This window comes from Urtica dioica, chromosome 7 (assembly GCF_054948205.1).
Source record: "Urtica dioica subsp. dioica isolate 48M chromosome 7, U.dioica_male_clone48M_v1_H2, whole genome shotgun sequence".
Classification (NCBI taxonomy): Eukaryota; Viridiplantae; Streptophyta; class Magnoliopsida; order Rosales; family Urticaceae; genus Urtica; species Urtica dioica.
This window is the reverse complement of record NC_142762.1, coordinates 35,793,384-35,806,479: the sequence shown is the minus strand read 5'-3', so window position 1 is coordinate 35,806,479 and position 13,096 is coordinate 35,793,384.

The window sequence follows — 13,096 nt, the reverse complement described above, 5'->3', positions numbered from 1 at the left end:
AGCTGATTCTACTAATCCTTCTCAACCTTAGATTAATTGGAGAACAAAATGTAAAGTTTGAGTTAATATTAAAATGTTTAAAAGAAAAGCATTCTTATTCATGCAATTTTGTTCGTGGAGAATCACATTTATGTAACAATTTTTAAGTTTTAGTTTTTGTAAACTAAAACTTTTTACATGTTTGGTAATTGATAATAATGGTATAAAAATAATGACGGACGTAGGATATTTTGTTTACCCATTTGAAGACTTAGATGCATATAATTAGCAAAATATTAGGACAATATTACGTTGACAAATATCCTCTGTTGCTCTTGGTGTAGTCATATACGCAATCCACTTAGTGACGGATCTAGAAAAACTTATCAGGGGGCAAATTTGAAAAAAAAAATCAGGGGGGGGCCAATTTGAAAAAAAAAATCTCAAGTGGGGCTAATTTGTAAATTTTTAGGGCAATTTTTTTTAATTTTTTTTAAAAAATAGGCTAAAAATGTATAAAAAAAAAATTGAGGGGGGTCATGTGACCCCCCTGGGCCCTATGTAGGTCCGTCGCTGATTACATACATGACTCACAATGATTAAAAAAAAAAATTAAAGATATAATACGTATATATAAAAAGAATAAATTATCACATGTTCATTAAGTTTAATCCATACTCAAAGATTGGATCTTAGAGATTAATGGTAATTAGTATATATAAACACAATATTGGGAGACAAAGCCCAAAGAAATAAAGTTGGTGCTTTCGTGTTTGGACTCCAACAAAATTATTTTGGTTGGTGGATTCCCACCTTAAAATGCGGTACACAAGAAAGACATATAAGAAAAGAAAAACGAAAAAAAAGCACAGAAGAAAAGAAAAGAAAAACTCTTGCTAGTAGGTAAAAAGCATAAGATATTAAAAGAACATATATTATTTGTGGCTAGCAAATTATCACCTGAATGTTTCTTGGCATATAATATGAAATAAAGCAAAATATGGATAGAATTATTGAGGATGTGTATCATAATACCACAACAATACATAATATAAGTGATATAATTCTAGATAATCAGTGTTCATCTTTCTTATAGGTAAAAAGTTTAGATTGTTTTATGATGATCACCATATTTATCAGTTAATCGATTATGGATTCGTTATTTAATAAATTATTGGCAGGGTTTTAATAAGTGTAGATAACTGGTTTGATGATATTATCTTTTCTAATATTATAATTTTAATACGTTTTTAGATCAATTTACCTGATCAATCTCTTATTAAAGTAAATTATTTAACCAACTTTGGAATTTTTAGCTTGCTTCTCCATATTTTATTGTGTCAGCAATTTTGTTGTATATACTATATACAACATCCTATTATCCGTGCACTCACACTCAGATACGTGAGAAAATCATTGGCCTAAATATAATATATTATTTTGTTCGTACTTCAATCAAATCCTTTAAATTCAGATGCCCTGCAAATCGGCTGTTAGAATATATATATATATATATATATATATATATATATATATATATATATATATATAATTGCTGTCACTAGTAGAATATAATGCCGTATACGATTCGTTTCCTTAACGATAAATCTTATATTTGTATCGATTTGCAAAATAGTCAAACATCAATTTTTCAGCAAAATAATCAAATTTACGTTTTTAAATTTTTTTGAGAACAAAAAATAAATTTTTTGACGATTATTATAAAAAATTTATCACTTTAAAAAAATTAATCTTAGTATTAATTTTTTTTTAAATCAAATTAATATACAATTTGACTGTTTCAGTAAATTAAGACAAACTTGATCTATTTTACAAATTTATAGCTATTTAGTTACGTCACCCTTTATAATAAAATAATGAGAAGGGAATATAGCATAACATTAGTGACATTAGTAAGATATTGGACGTATATGTGTACTCTTGCTTGTTTGTGGTCACGGAAAGATTTTATTTTTATTTTTATTTTTTTCTTGAAGAGAACATTTGGCTTGGGTGAGACAATTATCTGATATAGCGTCATGCATGCATATGTACGCTCATGATCAGGGATGGGGTTGGAAGGTAAATTAGAGGCTAAAGTGTAAGAAAATTTTGGGGTTGATTTATAAATTTTAAAGTAAAATAAAGAGAACTTATTTTAAAAATGAGAAAAAATATAATATTTTTTTTTTGGGGGAGCTCAAGATGCCTGTCTCTCTGCTCATGATCGATATCACGATTATATTCTCGTTTCTCTGGAATATATATATATAGCCAGTACTAAGTACACACCTAGAGTTGATACATATTTCCCATGTCACATCAAGAGGGCTGACATTTTTTCACCATATCTACAAGAACTTTACCCAAAGAAGACATCATCAGTATTTTTTTTTCAAGTTATTCGTGATTACATATAATGACGTATAGAAATAGAATCACGCATAAACATATATATATATATATATATATATATATATATATATATATATTATATTTTTATTCACTAGTATCTCAGACGATATTGTCATAAAAAAATAAATATGTTGGCGAGCATCTTCGACATCGTCATCAATGATTCATTTAATTTTTAAATATTCAAGAAAAAATTTAAGCACTTAATTTGCGCGGCGACAACATATTCATGATTCGTTTTATACAGAGGAAACATTGAAAACAATGTTGCATAAAATTTGACCTAATTTAAGACAAACCTACATTTTCTCTTCCTCATTTCCACTCACGCTCTTGTCTTTCTCATCTCGACTCCTCTCTTTATCTCTTTCCTCGTTTTTTCTCCTCTCGCTCGACCCCGGCCACCACTAGATGACATCCCAAGAGTACTCTCTCTCTCTCATTGAACATTATGGTATGCCAACACTGAATTATAAAAAATTAGAACGTTACAAATGGTAAAAAAAAAAAAAAAATCAATTTGGCTGACGTGGTAGATAAAAAAAAAATCCATAACCAATTTTAATTTTTTTTGATCGATTTTTTTTTTTACATAAAAAAAATCAAAGTCACAATTGCATTTACGTGGGAATTAAAGATTTTTTTTTTTTTTAGCAATTAATTTATTCTCATTTAAAATCAATCTTTAAATATTTGTGATTACTCTCTCTCTCTCTCTCTCTCTCTCTCCAAGAGTTATTTAAGAATGAATATTTTGAATTTATTTTCATTAATTTTCTGTCCTTATTCCTCTATTTTATTCCTTATTCGTAGTTCATTTATTTGTTTAATTATAATTGTTAATATTTGTAAATGTATTGGTATCTATTTTACATAATTTCATTTTTTTAGCTATCACGTATAACAATATTCTCTCTCTCTCTCTCTCTCACAGTTATTCATGAATAAATATTCTGACCATTATTTTTTCTTAATTTGTCCCCTATATCTCTATGTTTACTTTCCAACCTAGCTAGTTATAAATGATAAATAGAATACCATCTAAGGAAATAAAACAAATGGAGAGAAAGAAAATTAACCAAAATAAAGTCAAAATATTTATTTTGAAATAAGTATTGGAGAGAGAGAGAGAGAGAGTCGAAATTACTGAAAAATACAAGTAAGTAAAATATCAATTGAGTATTATTCCTAATCAAACTATGAAGCAATTGTTGTCTATTTTAATTTATTTGGTATTCATTAAGGATAGATCTGAGAAATCAATCTTATTAATAGATGTAGAAAAAATAGAAATAAAATAAATGAAGCAATTTAATTTTTATATACAATGTATTTATCCCTAATCCGAATTGAGTTCTGTTTTTTCAAACAATAACTTATACTGTATAAATAAGAATATATTCAAGAATATAAAGATATCAGCATCTTAAAACTTTACTGTACAGTGGATATCATTAACCCATCTGTCTTGTTAAAGTTACATTTTTTTTTCTTCCCTATCGCAATTCGTACAATTCAATTTATTTTAAAATAGTAAGTGAATTATTAGGGCTGAAGGATATCCTCAATTTTATTCTATTTATTAGCACATATATACACACTTGAAATAAAGGAAAATTTTCCCCTTTGATGAAAATTGTCCTTGATTATATGTCTTCTATATTAACTTGATCTCACTTTTAATGGTCATCAACCCCTAGTTTTTTTTTTCCTTCAATAAATCTTAGAAAGAAACCAACTTAAACATTTTTAATCAATATTTCTCGAGAGTTTAGAATCAGTGAAAAGAAAAGTATATATTTCCCTCATATATATAGAAAGAGACATTTTATTTTATAGACCTACTGAGTAGTAAAATATCAATATTGAAACTTTAATGTGCACACTATTTAAAATTGAACTCTTAACTCATTTTTGGATAAAAATACCACTAAGAGTATATAAGCCTTATTTTTGTGAGGACATTCAAAGAAATTTTGTGATGGTCTGCAATGACCTAATTACATTAGGGTTTTTTTTTGTTTGTTTGTTTGTTTGCGATGGTTTTCGATAACTTGCGGTAGTCTGTAATTATTTATGATGGATGCCGATAAAAAAATGGTTTAAATGATTTCAGGGGCATTTATATAAAAAAAAGTGAGAAAAGTCCAATGATTTGTATATGGTATTGGGAAAACTAAAACCAACAGATTTGTTATTTCATCAGTTTTTTGTAATCCCTTTTACTAAAAAAAAAATGTGGGTCGGACAAGAGAGATCGAGTCACTGCGAAAGCAATTTTTCTAAAAAATTTGTGGGTCGCACAACAAGATGTAGTTACCCGATCTGTACGTTATTTGTTTTCTCTTTTTTTATTAACCTTTATCCACATCCCATCATTTTCCTTCTTATCTTTCTGATTATCTAACTCGATCTTCCATAATTATAATCTAGAATACGTTGTATTTTAGTTGCAAAAGCTTTAATGACTTGATGATGAACATTAGGTATAATTATGTATTCTTGTTTTGTATGTCTACTTCTTTTAACAAAAAACATACTTTTATTTCAATTTTACTTCATAAGACAAAGTCCTTTTGACTCGTGCTGAGTGTTGATATAATTGATCATATATATTCCTTTTGTGACTTGTGAGGTTCCAGCAAAAAAAATATAAAAATGCAACAAAGCTAGTCTTAAATATACGAATTTTCAGCGGTAATTTAGAATACAATGGCTCTCGCTAATTGGTAAAGTGGTATTTTTATTTACGTTTCCTTTCTTAATACGTTGGCTAAAATATTTGGACAATTTTCTAACGAATTGAGCTGTTAGACTTTGATGCGATTTTTTTTCTTTCTAAAAGGAAGAAAAATAATTATAGCAAGTTATCCTTTGGTATGACGTTGATAGTTCATACTTTATAATGTAACATCAATTAAAGTTATGACATCTTATTTTGAAAAAAAAAGGTACTTAAAAGGAGATGACATTAAATTTATAGTTCCTTGAGCAAATAAAACACATTTATAGAAAGAGAAACAAAAAAGAACTTCAAAGACAGCACTCCTGAACTAGTATGTGTGTGTATTATTAGGACCCTTTAATTTTTCACATCGCATTCGTATCTCTTTGGCACGATATATATAAATCATGAATTATCACAAATATATAATCCTATGCCACAAATTTAGATATGGAATGCACATTATTGCCGTATGATCACTGAACAAAAAACATCACATTTTGTATGGCGTTGCTATTCATATTAGGAAAAGAAAACGTATCCAATTTGTTTAATTCCATTTGATTTGATTCCTATATATATATATATATATATATATATATATATATATATATATATATATATATATATCACACACACGCGTGTTAATTAGTCACTGGCTGTGGAAGTCATCTGTTACGTCTGTTACATAACCGCATATATTAAACACAACTTCGTATTTAAAGTTTTATTTTATATACCACTAAGCAACTTCGAACTTATTATTTGCTAAATAACAAATGTTTTATTAATTATAATTAATTAGTTACTGTTTCTATTCACTTGTAATTAAGTTGATAATTTTGTCCAAATAACTCAATTAATAGACATGAGTTATTTGGACAAAGTTATAAATTTAACTATAATTAATAGAATCAGTAGCTAATTAATTATAATTAACTAAATATTAGGTATTGTGCAAAATTAAAATTTCTACATGACTATATAACTATAGAGCCCTTTTTTATACGAATTTAAGTGTTATTTATTATTATTATTATTATTATTATTATTATTAATATTATTATTATATGGGTGTATATGTTGATTGGCTAAGTTTGTAGTTAAGAAAAACTGTTGCAAGATGATTATGTTATGTTCTTAACATATTGGATGGACATGTTGTCATGTTTGGCAGTGTCCGATTCAATTAAGTGAGTATTTGGAGGAAATTCCGTTTTCATGTGATTCGCTTATGATTTTTATAATCATCAAATCAAATTGAGGCGCGATACTTCGCATCTAGCGTTTGACTCTTATATAAGAGACATTATGCTCATCGGAATTCTTGAAACACTTAATGACTAGTTTGAGTGAAAGTGAGAGGATCTCAAATTCAGGAGAATTAGAGTTGAATTTTACATGTAATTAAGCTTATAAAAAAAGGACATTGAAAAGTTGATCAATAAGTTAAGACAATATTTATTATTTCTACTATTGATTGATGAATTTTTTTAGTATCGGGAATATCATCCCTTCAAACGTAGACTTCGTTGGCTGAATTGGGTTATTAATATTGTGTCTTATTTACTTGCCTGCTTTTATCTTTGTGCATCTAATTAGTTTAGTCTATCTTATCACGTAACTTGTCAGTAACATTATTTGTGATATCACAAAACAGTGGATACCTGTTATAAACAATGTATTTTTAAATTTTATTTTAACATGTTTAAAAGAAAACATTAGTTTAAATAGTCATAATACACACACACACATATATATATATATATATATATATATATATATATATTTTACTCAACAATGAAATAACTCGACTTTCTCTTAGAAGCTCCCCCTGTGCAAGGAGGGACAAACTCCAACCATGCCATGGTGATGCCAAACTCATGAATAGCATATTTGACCAAACAATGAGCTACATTATTAAAAATTCTAGGAATATATGAGAAATTAAGTGCAAATAAAATATTCAGATAGAGAGATTATGTCTTAAATGATGTTCCATATCAGAACATGAGATTTTCCAGCATTTCAGACAATCGATGATCCCTAGGCAGCAGTCTGATTGAATTGAACTATTATCTTACATCATCCCTCCTTCCCTGCAGCTTGGACACATTTTAAAACCGTTGTAACCTTCCATTATATAGGGTGAAAACTTATAATAAAGAACTTTATGAAATTAGAATTTGAAAAACTTATTAATAATATGGAAAAGAATTTATAATTTTGAAGAAATATTAGACATATAATCTTTTCAATATTTCTTCCACAAATGCTAACCAAAATTTTACCTTTTGAGATGAGTTTTTATATTTTACATTTTATTTGTGTATTTTACTAATCTAGATATTTAGATCTAATTTTTGTACAGTCAATTGAATTTTTTCGTTTTGCGTATTATTAATAAGTGAAAAACTTACTAATAACATGCCAAACAACTTATAATTTTGAAGAAATTATTTGAAATAGAATCTTTTCGATATTTCTTCCACAAATGCTAAATAAAATTTTACTGTATGAGATCTCTTCGGCACCATAGATATGTTTTTTTTTTTTTTTTTTTTTTTTTTTAATTAAGACATTTTTTTGTGTATGTATGCTAATGATCTAGATATTTAGATCTAATATTTGTACAACCAATTGACATGTTTGGTTTCAAATGACTTCATTCCTATGGGTCTGGATCTAAATCGGTAGGGCCCCCGAAACCAATTTATGTTAATATGTTACTTGAGAAAGCATGATAACTCGCCCCATTTTGTTCTCTCCCTATTAAAATTTCCACTTTACAATGTTATTCAACAAAATAGTATGATCGCTCAAGAATTTTATTTTACTATCTAATATAATTTTGCAAAGTAGTATCATTTAAAGATGGGTCTATTATACATATAATCATATTTACAATTTTACATTGTTATATAGCCAACGTTTTGTAAATCTTAGGTAAATAACTACGTCCATATAATTACACGTGTAAATTAACGTAAATATCCCGCCCTTTTAATTTAATAAATGAGCAAACCAAGAATGCCACGCCATTTTTATGATTATTCACCTAACATTTACGAAACGTTATCTACATAGCAATCCCAAATGTTTTGATTGGCTAGTTATCTAATTTTTGTTTAAAGATTGGCGATAAGGCTCCTTAACAGAATAGCATAATCGTTCAATAATTTTATTTTGATATGTCTAATCCATGAGATCAACTTGCTTTGACTAAACGGATAGACTCATGCGAGTTTGCACATTATATTACTCTGAGATAGGAGCGATGTCTGGTTCAAATTTATATGGCCATTCGAGATGAATTTTAAGGTCTTCATGGAACAATTATGCATAGCGTAAGTCTTTTGTAGTCGATTCATAGGTAAGTGAGTAAGGATGCGCTTGAAGTCTCGTCTTGATAAAAGGGGTTCAGAAAAGAGGATTCTTTCTTCTCCGAACGTTACTATTTTTGGAGTTTCTCATCGGCCAACTTGGAAAAATCTACACAAGAGTCAAGTAAATTTTGGCTACAATGAATGCTAATTTTGCGTGCAAAATGGTCATTGAAAGGCACAATGTCCCAATCTCTTAAACATGACGCATTCATCGAATCACCCTCCTCACTAAAATTATGGTTTCAGTCACACCAATATCCTCACTCTTGCAGTAAGGACTCGGTAAGACACAATATTTAGATTGTTGTTGCAATTTTCTAATAAAAAGTGCACAAATAAAATTTCATTTAATATACTGTGTGTAGTCAGTTACGTACCTATTAGCGCTTAATCGTGGGGTAGACTCTCAACAACCCACAATATTTTCAAAAATTTGCGGTATGTTATTTTATGCACAGTGTCCCATACCTTGCTTTCAAGTTTCAACTACTTGGGTATGGTGGGCAGCCTTTGATTAGTTCGTGGTATATTTGACATATACATCCTAATTTCGACTACTTTATTAATATAAGTAGTTAATTATTTCATAAATGTAAACATTAGTTTCAAATGCCTTTTTAAAGGGTCCGTTAGATATATAGTCGCATTTACATTTCTATTTTATTATTTAGCCAATTAGTAAGTTCTTGGTAAATAGCCATAAGCCATTATTTACACGCGAAAACTGATTGATATGCCCAATCAGAGGAAAGAAATCTGACTCAATCGAGAACATTCACGCAGACTTCATTTCCCATTTCAAACCGAGAAAGAACAAAAAAAGTAAAGAGAAAGAGATGGCGACTGAGAACGAAGATTGACGATATTACAAAATATTTAGAGATGGCTAAGAGGTTGTTCATAAGCCACCATATTAGGTTGTTCTTAGTAATTTCGAGTTATCGTAATTGCGCATTTTCAGGGAGATTATTAACGACTATTTACATTTATTAATTTGTGGTGTTAAAATATTTTTGCAGTCAAAATTTGAATATGTTGACTATTTACAAAATATTGATTTTTTTTTAATATATATGAACAATATTTACACTATTATTTACAAAAGTTACAACTATTTACAAGTGATTCGAGCGCAGTGAACACTCTCTAGAGAGACTCAAATTCTTAAATCCACAGCCTTTTCAGCTTCCTCAACAGTGCTCATCGTCACAAACCCAAATCCTCTACTCTGATCAGTTTTCCTATTGTAGATAATCTAACACACACACACACACACACACACACACACAATGCACGCACGCACACACAGATACAAAATCGGACAATTTGGACTTCTCGTAGCCACCACTCGCCTCTTTACCCCAATTATGTTTCCACAAAAGACAGGGAAACAAGAGACACCATGGGATATACGAAGAAGAGCTTATTACATACGTTGAAGCTTCGACATGAGAATGAAAAATGAATAAAAATTTGGACCCTAAAAAGAACCTAATGAAAAATTTGGGCTCCCTAAATGCGAGAGTGGTTACATTAACGCAACTTCGTTTGGACCGGAGATCCAACGTCCGGGTTTCCTTTCCAGTACACTCGCACCAACTTCTTCTTCCAACTCTTGATCTTCTCAAGCCCATGTCATTCCCTTGGTCGTCTTGTCTTGAGTCCATGCTCCTAGGCCTCTCAAATCCCGTGACGTCCTCACCGTCGTCGACAAAGTGGCACAGCTTCACCCCGTCGCCCTCGCTAGAATCGCCGGAGAGAAGAACATGAGATCGGAGAGAAAGATAGTATATCTTGATTAATAATATCAATTTTAAAGTTTTCAAAATTTAAAATGAAAACTACCCAAATTATACAAAATAAAGCGTGAAAAAAAAAGAGGTAATATTGAAAAACTCAAATCATCCACAAGATGTCACGTCATCGAATTGACTACTTACCTAAAATTTACAAAACGTTGGCTAATTAGAAGCTCTTCTTGTTTTATTTAGCTAGTTTGCTAATTATTTATTTTTTTAAATATATTTTTTTACTATTTTTCCATTCATATATTGTATATTTGATTACATGAAATATTTATGTTGGAGTATTAGAGAGGAAAATGGACAATGTTGAGATTTAATTGTCTATTAAACTGCTGACTTTAGGCAAAGGTTTGAGTGGGGTCCACTCAACGGAATTTGATAATTCTTTCGTATTATTCTTCCTTGCGGAATGGGGTATAATATCGATTATAATTTTACCAAAATCGGAGCTAGAATGAATGAGAAATTGATGTTTAAAGTATGCTCAAAGAACACATTGGATATGTGTAATTGAAGTGCAAATCAAGAGTCTCACATTGGTTGGGAATGAGTGTTGTGGTAGTGTTTATATACTCTCCTCTTTATTTAGTGGTCAAGCAAGTACAAGAGAGGAGAGTGTGGGTGGGTTATCTCTTAACCCCTCGCGCGCGCACACACACACGCGCGCCGCCGCCGAGCTGGGCCGGGCCGGGCCGGACCCGGGTTTCGAGAATGTCTCGGTCTCGGGCTTGGGCCGATCCTATCTTTTTATTGAAATTTCCACTTCATAAATTTGTTAATTCCACAATTAACTTGTGTTGTTATGGTCGGAATTAATTTTGTACTATGCATGAATGCATGGAGCGGGTTTTGCCGTGCATGGATACTGAGCGGTTTGACTGAGCATTTACTGGCTCAATAACCACACATTAACTTGGGCGGTTTTTGAATCAATATTTCTGCATTAAGAACAGAATTAAGGTCATGCATTAAGGCTGAATTAAGACCAAAACGTTTTGGTTCAAATTCTGAAACTGCAGGGATATTAGCCTATAAATAGAGGCTTGCTCATCTCATTCGAGGACACAGTCACTGCTTCTCTCAACTCCTTCTCTCTCCCAGAAATTGTTCTTTCTTTTGTAGTCGGTGCTCAGCTCTGTTACAGGTTTTGTTCGCCGGAGAAGTCCGTTTGGTGCAAACCTCTTCTCGCTTCCGCCGTTGTATCCTGAGAGGTAAATTGCTCGTCGTTTCCGGCACCCACGGGGAGGGCAATATTACTTTAAGGAGACCGTCGAACGGTCATCGGCCTTTGCTTTCCCATCTTGTTTATTTTTCCCCGCTCATAGTATTGTTTTGTTGTAATTTTATTTTCTTTATTTCTAAGCTGTCGTTTTATTTTTCCAGAAAATAAATATTTTGAAGTAATATTTCTAACAATTTATGCTTAGATTACAAAGAAAATTCTTTAAACTTCAAATAATGAAGAAATCACTATTCGAGAGATTGAGCCCATATTTTCATGGGAAATGGCCACAACTAGTAGTGATTTGAAAAGTTTGGACCAAAATGTTGTGGTACATGTTTTTGGACAATTATACTACCAATCTGAGGAGAGATAAATCTTTGTTACCCTCTTTGCCCTTTAATTTTTAATTTTGTTCATTTTAATCCAAAACTTGCTCATAAAGCCAAAAAAGCTCTCACCTCTCACAGCTCCCTCTCTCTCTCTCCTCTGTTTTTATCTCTCGTTCATTTTGACATACAAAAAAAGCTTACCTTTTTATGTTGGTCGTCCTCGCTCACCACCGACGAGCTCGAGCGCGTGAGCACATGAGGATGAACCTTATTGAGATTCAGCACATGGCTTTGTTTCTAAATCACGACGCTGTTCATGGCGGCGATCCGGCGGTGAACCGGCGATCCGGCGGTGATCCGGCGACCGATCTCGAACCAAGAGCTTCAGCGATTTCAACCAATCGGAGAATCCTTCTCGAGTCTGTGTCGTTCTGGGTTTGTTGGTGCCATTACCCGCCGTCTCTGTGTTGTTTGTTGCTAGGTTTGTTTGTGTGTTGTTCTTCATGTTTTTGGACATTTGAGTTTTTTTTCGCGTTCTTGAATTGTAGATATACATGTCTACAATCTCTGAAATTGTAGACTGTCCCCGTCATACGTCGTTATTGTAATTGTAGATATACATGTCTACAATTCTTGTAATTGTAGACATATAGGTCTACACCTTCAGCTGTTGTAGACTTATTAGTCTACAACTGTTGAAAGTGTAGACCTATATGTCTACAATTACAAGAATTGTAGACATGTATATCTACAATTGGTGTAATTGTAGATATACATATATACAAATAGTCTCATTGTAGATATTATAAGTCTACAGTTACTACAACTCTAGACGTCGATATCTACAATTGTTGTTAACTGTAGACTTATAAGTCTACAATTTATGACAGTTTTTATTACAATTATACATATCAATCTAAAGTTATTCTGATTTTTGAATTTTCTTATTCAGGTATGAGAGTGAACATATTTTTTGTATAAATGAGAGACAAGCCTCCGACATACAGATCACGTGTCGTCGGTAGACCGAAGAAGAGACGGATACATTCTCAAGGGGAAGAGCCTATTCTTAGGAAGTGTTCGCGATGTGGAGAAGTTGGTCACAATCGGACTACATGCAACAGTCCAGTTCCTTTGTCCGAGAGGAATGAATGAATTATTATAGTTGTATGTGTTTTTGGAACTAATTTCAGTTATTATAGTTTAATGACTAATTATATGTCTTTTTGAAA